The 15,284-nt window shown below is 38.5% G+C and overlaps 1 pseudogene; it reads left to right on the top strand.

Annotated features, from left to right (window-relative positions):
* Positions 1-798: 798 nt before the first annotated feature.
* On the top strand, positions 799-1,783 carry LOC122134143 (annotated as a pseudogene).
* Positions 1,784-15,284: the final 13,501 nt, after the last annotated feature.

Raw genomic sequence — 15,284 nt, 5'->3', positions numbered from 1 at the left:
GTTTTAGGCAGGAGTGGTTAACTCTTAACTTTTATAAAGAATATCTCTTTGGATTTCAGACTTTAGTCTTTGCAACTTTACAGATCTTCTTTATGCACCAAGCCTGGTCTAGCAATCCCAATGCTCCAAATAGAAATTAAACATGCAAAATCAACCAATCCCAACTCTCATAGAGTGAAAAAGCCTTTCGATCGCCCTCTGGAGGAGAAAAAACAACACCAAAAAACATCTTCTAGTCCCTTTTTCGTAAATAAGTAAGTGAATAAATAAATGTAAAAAAAAAAAAATAAGGTTAAGGTGAGTCACTATATGCCCTTCAAATTTTTATGTACACCTTACAGCTTTCATCTTTTCATCTTTACTCACGTTTTAACTCAGCATTGAAACATGGTGTTTAAAAACAATAAATAAATGTATATTGAATGTAAATTATCTTAATTGTAAAATATATTGTATAATAATAATAATAATAATAATAATAATAACAAAAAAAATAAAAAGGTGGAGATACATAGTACATATTTACAGTAAATAGGCCTAGCTAATTCAACTTTTTTTCAGGTCAAGTAAGTATGCGGAATCCAGATGTGTTGTAAAAAAATGCTGCTATGGCACTTCAGAAGTGTTTTCCAGAGCACCTGTGGCCTAACTTGAATTTTCCCAGGTGTAAAGTGCAGAACAAATTTTCGAGCCACACGTCTGACTCAGAGTTAATCATCATCATAAACTTCAGTGCACTCAAACTGAACAGCTCTCCTGTTTCATTTAGCTTATTACCAGTTATAATTCACATTTGAAATGTTACAGAAAGGCTTTTATCTGGTTTGGCTTCTGTTATTATATGGGTTGAACAGCAGTGAAGCTCATCCAGAGCTTTCTGATCAGGAGATTTTCTGGGGAGCCGATCAGTATGACTTTTCTATCATGCTGCGAGCTGGAGACCTCCAGTGCTACTGGCACTTTGCTCACTTCGGTGAGTGCTTCTAATTAAACTTCATGGTAAGACATTTACATTCTACATGTAAATATTAGTGTGGTCTTGAATCCTTCAAATGTTGTGGCTCATCGTGTTTGCTTTATCTGTGCAGGTTTTTATCCAGATGTGCTTCAGTAATTTACACAATCACGCGTTGGGAGCAGCGGTTTTCCTGAACTTTGGTGTGTATACGAGCGGACAAAGGAAAGCAGAGACGAAAAAGAAAGAAGAGGATATGAAACAGATAAATAGTACAACTGTCCTTCATTGCAGGTAAATAACAATTGCCATCCAGCAGCAAACAAGCACATCCTTACCATAATGTTACTTCCTATGAATTATCATGTAACCTCCGCCGCCTCACCCTTGTCATTGAAATTATTCATGTATCATTTCTGTTAAGGAAAACTATCTGATTGTTTATAGATAGTATTATTTTTTTTTTTTTTGCCATTTCAGATAATTTAAAAGCAAACTGAATAAAGATGACATTGAAAATGTATTGTTTAGTGTGATTGATAGTAAGTCCTTAAATGTTCGAATTGAACATTGCTCAAAATCTCATGTAGGAAAAAGCAAGCGCAGGCTGCAGAGTGTTTGTGCTCTCCACATGTGGCGTCATCTTAACTACGAGGCGGAATGAGAGCGGGCCTGATTTCTACCTGATCTTCAGTCCAACTCCACTTATGTTGAACATTCTATGCTGTCCAAAGTCTGCTCATCATCACAGCTTGATACCTGCAGCTCTACTGCCTCAAGAGACTCTTCAACACCAAACCAGCAGAGGGAGACAAACCCCGCTGTTAACATACACAAACTAAACCAGCAGAGGGAGACAAACCCGCTGTTAACATTCAAACACTACAACGAGCAGAGAGAGACAGACAAAAGAGACACCCCGCTGTTAACATCAACACTAAACCAGCAGAGAGAGACAAACCCCGCTGTTACCAACGACACCAAACCAGCAGAGGGAGAACAAACCCGCTCCTGTTAACATCAACACTAAAGCCACAGCAGAGGGGAGACAACCCAGCTGTTAACATCAACACTAAACCATCCGCAGAGAGAGACAAAACCTCCGCTGTTAACAATCGACACCAAACTCAGCACAGGGGAGACAAACCCCGCGCTGATAAACAAATCGACACTAAACCAGCAAAGAGAGACAAAACCCCGCTGTTTAACATCAACACCAAAACCCAGCAGAGGGAAACAAACCCCGCCTGTTAACATCAACACTAAACAGCAGCAAGAAGAGAGACAAACCCTGCTTTAACATCAACACCAAAACCAGGCAGAGGGAAAACAAACCCCGCTGTTACATCAACACCAAACCAGCAGAGGGAGACAAACCCCGCCGTTAACATCAACACTAAACCAGCAGAGGGAGACAAACCCCGCTGTTAACATCAACACTAAACCAGCAGAGGGAGACAAACCCAGCTGTTAACATCAACACTAAACCAGCAGAGAGAGACAAACCCCGCTGTTAACCATCGACACTAAACCAGCAAAGGGTTAGAAACAACCCCCGCTGTTAACATCGACACCAAACCAGCAGAGGGAGACAGACCCCCGCCGTTAACATCGACACTAAACCAGCACAGAGAGACAAACCCCACTGTTAACATCCACACAAAACCAGCAGAGGGGAGACAAACCCCACCGTTAACATCAACACTAAACCAGCAGAGGGAGACCAACCCCACCGTTAACATCAACACTAAACCAGCAGAGGGAGACCAACCCCACCGTTAACATCAACACTAAACCCAGCAGAGAGGCAAACCCCGCTGTTAACATCAACACCAAACCAGCAAGAGAGACAAACCCCACTGTTAAAGCATCAGCACTAAACCAGCAGAGGGAGACAGACCCCACTGTTAACTTCAACACTAAACCAGCAGAGGGAGACAGACCCCACTGGTTAACATCACACTAAACCAGCAGAGAGAGACAAACCCGCCGTTAACATCAACACTAAACCAGCAGAGAGGCAAACCCCGCTGTTAACATCGACACTAAACCAGCAAAGAGAGACAAACAACACTGTTAAACATCAACACTAAACCAGCAGAGGGAGACAAACCCTGCTGTTAACATCAACATTAAACCAGCAGAGGGAGACAAACCCCACTGTTAACATCAACACTAAACCAGCAGAGAGAGACAAACCCCGCCGTTAACATCAACACTAAACCAGCAGAGAGGCAAACCCCACCGTTAACAATCAACACTAAACCAAGCAGAGAGGCAAACCCCACTGTTAACATCAACACTAAACCAGCAGAGAGAGAGACAAACCCCGCCGTTAACATCAACACTAAACCAGCAGAGAGGCAAACCCCGCTGTTAACATCAACACCAAACCAGCAGAGTAAGACAAATCTCACTGTTAACATCAACAACAATCCAGCAGAGAGAGACTAACCCGCTGTTAACATCACACACCAAACCAGCAGAGGGAGACAGACCCTGCTGTTAACATTGACACCAAAAATCGACACCAAACCAGCAGAGGGAGACAGACCCCGCTGTTAACATCCACAACAAACCAGCAGAGGGAGACAAACCCTGCTGTTAACATCAACACTAAACCTGTCTCTTACTTCAGCCCTACACCAGTATTTCCTGCATTTTTATGTCCCAAGAGCGAATTTAAATTAAAACAAAACTAACTGATTTCAGTCTTTTCTTTGGTTACCGTAAAACTTCAAATAATAGCAGAGTCCCAAATAGACGCCCTGTCCCTCTTTTAAAAACGGCTGGTGTGACGACAGGTTTAGGTAAATAAAGGCTGGTCTCAAATAGAGGCATGGTCTGTTTTTTTAGTATACATCGGGTTGTATTTAGTGATCTTCTCAAACCCGTCAGATTGTCTGTTTCTATGTTTTGATTATATTTCACGTTGACAGACACAACAACAGTTTCATGAACGACTCATCACTAATGGCAACATAACAAAGAGGTGTAACGAACTTTCTCTTTAGTCAGTTCAGTTTTTCCACCATGGAGACAAAAAAAAAAACGTATGATTTGATCATTTAAGCTGACAGTTGTCAAATTTGCCGAACAAAATTCGGGAGAAGCAGAGGCAAGGACATTTCTTGGTTGAAGTCCAAAGAGAGTGCGAGAAGTGATCTGCGTAAAAATACAAGCTGAACTGGCAACGTGCTGGTCCGAGGAAGATGACAAAAGGGCCAGACTGCGAGGGGTGAGGGAGGAAGAAGGCCATGAATAGCTGAGGTGAGCGTGTGTGAGTGGATCCCACAGCATTGTCGGTTGCAAGCATCTCAGAGTCTCATGTAAAATGATCAGGGCCAAGGCCAAAAGAAGTGTATGCAACAGTGAGTGACGGCAGGGATGAGGAGAGTTTTACTGCGAGCGCTGGCTGGCTGGACAAATTCCTGAGGCGCAAACGACTTTTCGTCAGAAGACGCACAACTGGTGGCCCAGAAAGACGCCAAGCACTTCACTGAGAAACTGGTAATTTTGTCACATATACAACGCGGATTATTAAGGCAAAGAAAAGTACAGCTGAAAAACATTATAGCCATGGACGAAACAGCGGTGTGGTTTGATATGGTGGGCTCTACAACGGTGGATGCAAGAGGTGCACGCAGTGTTCCATTGAAAACCACAGGCCATGAGAAGAGCCACTTAAACGTGGTGTTGGCTGCGAAAGCAGACGGGACCAAATTGAAACCTTACATTGTCTTCAAAAGGGGATCAAGGAGGTGAAATTAATGCAAAAATATCAGTGGGGTGGCGTGGCCACGTCCAAGAATGGATGGATGAACGAGGAGCTGACTGCAGACTGGGCTTCAGAGAGTGGTTTTGGAAACGCTCAACTTCGCCCCTCGTCTCCTAGCCTGGGATTCATATCGATGTTCATATCAGCGCAGCGACCAAAGCTGAGCTCAAAAGGGGCTACAACATAACCACCGGCTGTGATACCCGGTGGCTGTACAAAGTACATACAGGCCCCTGACGTCGTATGGAACCAGCCATTCAAAGCCAGCCTGCACGAGTCCTATGACAACTGGATGGCAGGGGATGTGGACAAAGAGTACATAGCTGGAGGAAATATGAGGCCCCAGCTCGTCGCTTGTTGGTTTCCTGGGTACTTCAAGCGTGGGAAAAGCTGGATACGGAGCGGCTGAAAAATTCCTTTAAGGTATGCTTGCACGCGCGCGCGCGTGTGTGTGTGCACGAGGGAGAAAGAGGAGATAATATATTTCATTAACTTCGGGATATTATCCTTAGGTATGTGGCCTGACAGTAGCTTCTGATGGAAGTGAGGATCACCTTATCCATTGTTTCAAAGAGGGAGAGCAGTGCGCATCTGGGCGAGAGCTGTTAGTGCAAGCAAGGCAGGCAGAGTTAGCGGAGGCTGAAGAGGGAGAAGTGGAGGAGAGCGACGTGGAGGAGGAATTCGCCAATGAACTTGTAATTGAGGATCGCGGGGATGATGATAGTGATGAATAGAGTAATTTTCTATCACATGATTGCAGTTGTTTTACAGGGTAGCCTTCATTCTTTCTTGTGTGATATGTTTCAGGCAACAATTGCACAATCTATATTGATCTTAAACTTAAACTAAATATAAATATTCCCATTCCCATCACATCGTTAAGGACCTCGTTTCGTTTTTTATGCTGCCAAATAATCTAAGAACATTTCTTTACACTAAATTATTTGTTAAACACATTCGTTTAGGGTAACTTGTATTGTTCTGGTGCCCATTGCAGTCACATCATTTCGTTTTTATATTTTTTTTTTTTTTTTTATGCTGCCAATAGCCAAAGACATTTCTTACATTAAATGATTTGTTAAACACATTCAAATTAATTATAAATAAAACGTAATATAATGTGGTAACCTCCTACTGTCATGCTTGAACATCTCAACACTAAATTAAAGGAAGGCCTGTCTCTTATAGACGCCTGTCTCAAATACAAGCCGGTGCAGTTCGGCGATTTGGGTAAATAGAAGCCCGGGCTATTATTTGAAGTTTTTAACGGTATTTGAATATCATTATTAAAACTGACTTCTTCATGAATTTGTTCTTGATTTTCAAATGCTTCTTTGTTATAACTTTCAATGTTAAAATATAAAACGCATTATAATTATAACTATTACAATACAATATAATATTTATTATTCTAATTGTCTCATGACTGTGGTTTCATTTCCACTGAACAGTTTTGCCCTTCACCCAATAGAACTGATCAAAGTGGAAAACCAAGGTAAATATCACTTGTGAGCAGAATATTTTTGAGTAAATTCCAATCAAGCTATAATTTTACTGAATTATGAGAAATGTGTGAATGTTATTTGATTGCGTTAACTCCAAAACATAATTTTCACCACTGACTTTATTAATTTTTAATGTTTTATGACACGTAAAAGGAAATCATGCAGAACTCATTTTGTGTAATTTTGGATTGAAAGGACATGAGTACTCTGACTGCTGTTTCCCTGGATGAGTATTGTCAGATTTGATTGGACTGTTTAATGGTGGATCATTTTGAATGATGAATTAAATACATCCATGGTGAAGTTGTGTGTAGAAAACAGATCAAAGATCCAAAAAAGACTCACAAATCAGTACAAGACTTCTAAATTTTTTGAGTGAACGAGAGTGTTATAAGAAATAACAGAAAATAAATCATCAGCAGCTGCAGTATCTCTCAGCTGTATCAGTGCAGTCACTGTGACTCTGACTGACGGAGGTTTTTGTACGACTCTTTATCACTGTGTGAACACTGGACCACTGTGGTAACTCAGACAGTAATAATCTCCTGTATCTTCAGTCTGGACTCCACTGATGGTCAGAGTGAAATCTCGTCCAGTATTCGCTGTTCCACTGCCACTGAATCTAGATGGGGTTCCTGACTGGAGGGTGTTTATATAATATATCAGGAGTTTAGGAGCTTCTCTGGGTTTCTGCTGATACCAGTATAAGTGACTGTTGTATATTCCTACATCTATATGACACTCTATTGTAGCTGTTTGACCCAGCTTGACAGTTTTCATCTCAGGTTGAGTCAAAGTGACTCCTCTGGATGCTGAAGAAGAGAAAATAAAGTCAGTTTGTTTGTAAATCACCTTTATATCAGAATATTTGTATATTAAAATGGTAAAAAAAAACAATAGCTTATTATTCATATCAAAATGTATTATCACACACCTTGAAAAAAAAGCTGCAATGGTCCAGATGAATGATGATGATGTTGTTCATTGTTGTTGTTTTTGTCTTGTGTGATGATGAAGATTGTGTTTCTGTTCTGGCTCTCAGTCATGAAGTGTTAAACTCACAGCACTATAAAACACTCTCAGAGCACTGAAGCATGTGCTGATGATGCAAAGAAGTGGGCAGGATTTACAACAGCTTGAGCTGCTAACAAACTCAAATACCGTACATCTAAGGGAAGGTGAACTGAATTTGGAGTTAAATATCATTAAAAAAAGGGAATATAATAACAAAAACACAAAAAAAGTTATGGTTCTTCAATGTTAGAATTAACAGACAAGATAAATATAGATGTAACGTAAGACATCACTGTTAATTCTACATTGAAACAATGATGTTGCTATCACCATAATCATCATAATCAGCTGCAGTTTTTTTTTTTCTTCTCTCTGAGTCATAATTACTGAGCTGCATATGAAGTATCATTATAAGAAACTCCATGATAAAAGAGGTCAAAGGTCACCTCAGATCAGCGGTGAGGCCAAAAATCTCCAAGTGGATGAACTTTGGTGAATAGAGTGGACCTCTATTCTGTGTCTTGTTTTAAAGCTACTTTTTAACTGTAACTCTTTTGAAAAAGTAGAACTGTTTGAATGAACCGATTTACTGAAATGATTCAGACGTAAGTTACATACAGGACTGTTTAGGACAAACTGATTCTCTAGAATGAAATGAACTTCATTTACATAACGTTTTGTTATCCTTTATTATTTGCACAATTTCTTATCAGTGTTTTGCAGAACTATGTAATGTTCAGAAATACAGTTTGAATTAAATGTCACAAAAAGTCTGAAAAGTCAAAAAGCCCGGTGGTGTCTCTAGCAGTGACTGTGATGTGCTCACTGTTCATGATCTACAAACTCCATCCAGCTCCTGCTCATGAAAAAACTTCCTCTCTCTCCACCTCAGCCTCCCAAAATCACAGTGTTAGTGAAATACTGGACTTATAAGCTTCATCGCTGCAACACAGAGATCACAGATGAGCAGAAGTCTTGTGTGACATGAGCAGCAGTGGTTCATGTAGTCAGACAGTTGTGTAGTGAAGATGAGGATTAATCTGGACTTTGAGGCCCCCATTCTTTGAGGCCATTCCCTAAACTTTAAATGATGGCAAAAATGTCCTGATGCAACTTATGAATGGAAGTGTTTGGTTTCTGCTAAACATAACAGGACTCATGTCTATCAAGATGATTCATGTTTTACAAAAATCCACACAGAAGTCTTCAGGGTCATCCTGGTGCTTCTTCTCAAAATGTGACACATCAAATATGTTTTTGAAATCACGGCCCGACTGCAATCCATATATGTATTTTCATTCTCAGCATTTATTTTTGAAATATGATAAATATTAATTCAGAGTTTGACTGCAACACAGTGAACAATGCATGATTTTTAGGGACGTTGTTTGTCAAACCTTTTTTTTATGTGTGTGTGTGTGTGTGTTCAGCTATCATAATGGTTTAACTAACCATTACAGATTTAATTCAGTAATTAATTAAAATGCGATCATTAATCAACCCCTTCAGAAGCTGGTGATGACAGTTCATCCAGCAGCACTGATTAAGACTTTTACTCAGTGCAAGTCTTGTTAGTACACTAGATTTGTGTGATTTTTACTTTATTGGATGGTTTTGCTCATTCCATACACAACTTATAGATAGGGCAAATAGATAGATAATGTTCTGCACTGAAATATAGTGATCTACAGTCAAGAGTGATTGATATGATTCACATCCATCAGCAGCTGCAGTATCTCTCAGCTGTATCAGTGCAGTCACTGTGACTCTGACTGACGGAGGTTTTTGTACGACTCTTTATCACTGTGTGAACACCCAGCTACCACTGACAGAGTGTTCACTCTGACAGTAATAATCTCCGGTATCTTCAGTCAGGACTCCACTGATGGTCAGAGTGAAATCACTGTTAGATCCACTGCCACTGAATCTAGATGGAGTTCCAGTGTAACGGCTTGTTGCAAGATATATGAGGAGTTTAGGAGCTTCTCCAGGTTTCTGTAAATACCAGCTCATCCATGACCCATTACTATCACTGTAGACATTACTGCTGGTTTTACAGTTTATTCTGACTTCTTGTCCTGGTTGAGCTGCTGTTATTGATGGACTCTGAGTTACAGTGATCTGTCCTCTACACTCTGAAAGAAAGAACAAAGTATAAGAATTAAAAATGATGTATATTTCAAATTTTAAAAAAGATTAATTGTCTTTATGAAAGCTTTGCTACAAACCTCGAGAAAACAGTGTGAGAGTCCAGATGAGGATGAGGATGTTGTTCATTGTTGTTATTTTGTCTTGTGTGATGATGAAGATTGTGTTCTGTTCTGCTCTCAGTCATGAAGTGTTAAACTCACAGCACTATAAACACTCTCCCTGCAAAGTGTCTCTCTGTAAATGCTCTTCATACACAGAACAGGCAGCTGTCAGTCTCAGAGCACAGATTAATTTCTTCATACATGTTCATGTTCTACAAAACATTACAAGCTTTAATACTTTGTGATGAATGTTAACTATATAAATTAGACAGACACTCTCTACAATGAATGTTTGATTATTTTACTGAGTTGATAAAATAATTAATAATATTAAAGATAGTTTGCTCTCAAAAGCATATATATTCATACATGTGAACCAGTTTGATGTGAGACTGAAAACTGTGGTCATATTTCTATTTATCTTTCAAAATAAATTATTTTGTGTGCAATTCTATCTTAAAAATGTATTGCACTCTTAATGTTTGGCTGTCAGTCCTTCAGTAATGTGGTCTGATTTTGAGAGTTAAATATTCAGATTTTGAGGTTTTTAATTGTTTGTAGGAGATTTATTAGATTAATATTAAACTGAATAATATTACAGAAGTCAAAAAAAAAAAAAAAAAGAAAAGAAAGAAAAGAAAGCACAGACTGGTGAAATCTTATTTAAATATATAGATAACAAAAAAAAAAAAAAAAAAAAAAAAAAAAAATATACTGGGTTTTCTTTGCAGCTCTTCAGAACCATAAAGGGATATTTGTGGCTGTCCTGTGTTTGTTCACATTGTGCTTGAATTTATAATGAACTAAGATTCATATTGTGGAACGCTTTTAACAACATTTTAGTGCATATGGTTTTGTAAATTGTTTGTAGGGACATTTTGGAAATTCAAACTCATATTTTATAATCAAGAACATTCACCTCAGTGGACCATGAAAACACCTGCAGATGAAGGAAATAAGACTGTGTAGTCAAATGATGAACCTCAAACACTGAAACATTTCCTAAGATCACTGTTGGTTCTCTGTTTGTTGACTCGGTGTGAGTTTTTACTGTATCATGAAGCTCCTGTGAGGACTCTGAACATCTGCTGATGGTAGCTGCTCTATTCTGAGAGGAACACAATCACTCAAATATGAGTTTGACTGTTTGACTCTTTATTCTCTGAATTGAGTCAGTAGAGTTGGACTAATGTAGAGATGAGGTTTGTTCATATTCATCAGTTCACACTGAGACTCTCAGCAGTCAAACTGACCTCTGAATGTTTGAATCAACTGTTGACTCTGTGATGAGACGCAGTGAATGATTCATTCTGGGAATAATGAACTCAAACACGAGAGAAAGAAACGGACACCTATATAAAGATTCTGCCTTATTTTGTGTTTTGTCAAAATTAAGATATAATTTACACTTAAATAGTTTTATTAAACAGCAATATCAAATAGCCTTCAGATTTTATACTTTATTTTAATGCTTACAGTCTATATTTACTGTATTTATTAGGTCATAGGTCATAGGCATAAACGAGGAAAGAAAATATATGCATGAATGATATAATACGAGTGTGTGTTGGGAGGGTGTGTGTGCTTGTGTGTGTTTGTGCTCATGTATTATACTGGTTTAAAAAGTTGGCCATTTTTAAATTAATAAACTGAGTTTTGTGCCAAAAATTGTTAGTTTTATTGAATCTCTTTTTATACTGTTGATGCATGATGTCACTGCAGTGGACAGATATGTAACTCGCTCAAAGTAAAATAGTGTGATATATATAAAATTGATTTTTCACTTGTTTAAAAGTAAAAATAAACATAAAAAATAAATGTATATATATATATATATATATATATATATATACAGTTCCTTCTCAAAAAATTAGCATATTGTGATAAAAGTTCATTATTTTCCATAATGTAATGATAAAAATTAAACTTTAACCCTTATTTCTTTTAGATTCATTGCACCACCAACTGAAATATTTCAGGTCTTTTTTATTGTTTTAATACTGATGATTTGGCATACAGCTCAATGAAAACCCCAAAATCTCAAAAAATTAGCATATCATGAAAAGGTTCTCTAAACGAGCTATTAACCTAATCATCTGAATCAACTAATTAACTCTAAACACCTGCAAAAGATTCCTGAGGCTTTTAAAAAAACTCCCCAGCCTGGTTCATTACTCAAAACCGCAATCATGGGTAAGACTGCCGACCTGACTGCTGTCCAGAAGGCCATCATTGACACCCACTGAAGCAGTCATTTCTGCAACAGAAAGAAATTTCTGAACGAATAGGCTGTTCCCCAGAGTGCTGTATCAAGGGCACCTCAGTGGGAAGTCTGTGGGAAGGAAAAAGTGTGGCAAAAAAAACGCTGCACAACGACGAAAGAGGTGACCGGACCCTGAGGAGATTGTGGGTAGAAGGGGACCGATTCCAGACCTTGGGGGACCTGCGGAAGCAGTGGGACTGAGTCTGGAGTAGAAACATCCAGAGCCACTCGTGCACAGGCGTGTGCTTTTGAACCAGAAACAGCGGCAGAAGGCGCCTGACCTGGCCTACAGAGAAGCAGCACTGGACTGTTGCTCAGTGGTCCAAAGTACTTTTTTTTCGGGATGAAAGCAAATTTTGCATGTCATTCGGAAATCAAGGTGCCAAGAGTCTGGAGGAAGACTGGGGAGAAGGAAATGCCAAAATGCCTGAAGTCCAGTGTCAAGTACCCACAGTCAGTGATGGTCTGGGGTGCCATGTCAGCTGCTGGTGTTGGTCCACTGTGTTTTTATCAAGGGCCAGGGTCAATGCAGCTAACTATCAGGAGATTTTGGAGCACTTCATGCTTCCATCTGCTGAAAAGCTTTATGGAGATGAAGATTTTCGTTTTTGCAGCACAACCTGGCACCTGCTCACAGTGCCAAAACCACTGGTAAATGGTTTACTTACCATGGTATTACTGTGTTCAATTGGCCTGCCAACTCTCCTGACCTGAACCCCATAGAGAATCTGTGGGATATTGTGAAGAGAAGTTGAGAGACGCAAGACCCACACACTCTGGATGAGCTTAAGGCCCCTATCGAGCATCCTGGGCCTCCATAACACCTCAGCAGTGCCACAGGCTGATTGCCTCCATGCCACGCCGCATTGAAGCAGTCATTTCTGCAAAAGGATTCCCGACCAAGTATTGAGTGAATAACTGAACATAATTATTTGAAGGTTGACTTTTTTTGTATTAAAAACACTTTTCTTTTTATTGGTCGGGATGAAATATGCTAATTTTTTGAGATAGGAATTTTGGTTTTTCATGAGCTGTATGCCACAAATCCATCATTATTAAAACAATAAAAGACCTCAGTTGGTGTGCAATGAATCTAAAATATATGAAAGTTTAATTTTTATCATTACATTATGGAAAATAATGAACTTTTATCACAATATGCTAATTTTTTGAGAAGGACCTGTATATATATATATATATATATATATATAATTTTGGTATTTAATAATTCATGCATTGAATCGTTTAATGGTTGAACTCTCTTGTTTCACTCCTCTGGCTTCTAAAAAAATGCATTATAATGAATTATAAAAAAAAAAAAAAAAAATAGCCTGACATTTCCTTATAAACAGTGAATAACCATTTAAAATGCATTACACTTGCAAAAGATTAAATTTGATAGTGCTCACCAACTGTATTTCTGTATTTTGCTAAGTTTGCAAAACTGTGTCCACGCTCTTACGTTAGCTCTCTCTGCTTGCCTGCTGCGTTTTGGTTAGGTTGTGTTGCACACACAAAAAAAAACATATAAAAAAAAAAAAAAACAAAATATATCTAGTAATCATATATCAAAAATCAGTCAATCAACTCAACAAGACATGAATATCAAGTCAAAGTCAAGCCAAGCCTTGTAAGAATATTTGTCAAGCAAGTCTCAAGTCCTAAAATTTGCACTTAAGTCTGACTCGAGTCAAGTCATGTGACTCGAGTGCCCCGCCTCTGGCAAAATGACATTTTTGTCACATGACTCAGCTATGCATGAATATACACTTTTTAGCACACTGACGCATTCTCTTCAAAAATACAAGATTAATGTTGTTTGTGATGATATTGTGTTATTAGTGTTTGTGTTGATCAGTGTTGTGTGGTGATTGTGTTTATGAGCAGCTGCAGTATCTCTCAGCTGTATCAGTGCAGTCACTGGTGACTCTGACTGACGGAGGTTTTTGTACGACTCTTTATCACTGTGTGAACACAGCTTTACTGTTGATCCAGTGGTAACTCTGACAGTAATAATCTCCTGTATCTTCAGTCTGGACCCCACTGATGGTTAGAGTGAAATCACTGTTAGATCCACTGCCACTGAATCTAGATGGAGTTCCTGACTGGAGGCTGTTAACTGTATATATCAAGGGTTTCGGAGCTTCTCCAGGTTTCTGTAAGTACCAGGAAAGACATGGTGGGGGCGCTGCATCCTGTTAAATGAGTTCTAGCGGTGCATCTCATCACTACAGTCTTTCCTGCTTCAGTTGTTTGAACTGCAGGAGGTTTTGAGTAACTGTGATCTGTCCACTGGAGCCTGAAAAGAGAAATAGACAGGATTTGCATATACAGTATGGTGCATCAAGGCAAATACAAACATTTTGGTTCCATATTATAATGTACAATTTATGTTAGCTAACTTTATTAATTTATACTGCTTTCATCCAAACTCTCATTATGTACCTTGTATACCAGCAGAGCAATGTCCAGATGAGGATGTTGTTCCATTGTTGTTGTGTTTTTTGTCTTGTTGTGACTGATGAAGATTGTGTTCTGGTCTGCGCTCTGTCCATGAAGTGTTAAACGGCACAGCATATAAACACTCTCGAGCACTGAGATGTGCTGATAGAGCAAAGAAGTGGGCAGGATTCACACAGCTTGTGCTGGCTATCATGTATCTCTGCTTTCTCGTGTACATTGCCATACTGGAAGACTACTGTCTTGGCCAACAGCCGTGTGCATTTTTTGCTAAACTGTAGCAGATTGTATGATGGGGTTTTTGTTTCATTTCTTGTTTTCATGCCTTTTATTTTGTAGTTTGATTGCTGTTGTGTGTATTCATTATTCATTATTTATTTATAAAGCACATACATAAAATATATGTTTTAATAAAACAAGCAAAAGGCAGTAGTGGGAGTAAGTCACACATGTGCAAGTCACAAGTAAGGCTCAAGTCTTAAGCTTCAAGTCTCAAGCAAGTCCAAGTCAATTTTTATGAGAATCAAGCAAGTCAAGTCACTGCTTCTGAAAATAAATTCAAACTACAATAGTTTAATAAACTATATAATAAAAAAATTCAAAAATACAAATGTTTGATGATTTGACTGAATTTTTATATTAAAATAAGTTTAAACTACAATAGTTTATGGACTATGGGAGTTTTATTTGCAACAAATAAAAAAAAAAATCAATAAAAAAAAAATTAATATGCATTTCTACTTAAAAGGTGTCCACATACAGCTGAGTTGTTAAAACAATAAAAATCTAAAAATAAAAAGTCCAACATAACAGCATGAAAAGTATTTAAATGTAAATGTAACTGAAATTAGTCCAACATAACAAAAAGAAAATAATTTATATGCCACCAATTTAAACCATTAAAAGTATATAGTTTCTATGCCACCAAGTATTAAACACAGGGCCGGCGCTAGCCATTTGGGTGCCCTAAGCACAAATGCTTGGCGGTGCCCCCCCGCCTGTGGTGAAAGCTGAGGAAGGTTTATGATTTCCTGCATCATCTTAGGTCCATCAATGT

This window comes from Cyprinus carpio, chromosome A25 (genome assembly GCF_018340385.1).
Source record: "Cyprinus carpio isolate SPL01 chromosome A25, ASM1834038v1, whole genome shotgun sequence".
Lineage (NCBI taxonomy): Eukaryota > Metazoa > Chordata > Actinopteri > Cypriniformes > Cyprinidae > Cyprinus > Cyprinus carpio.
The sequence above is the reverse complement of the archived record's forward strand: the minus strand, read 5'-3'. Positions and strand labels throughout refer to the sequence as shown.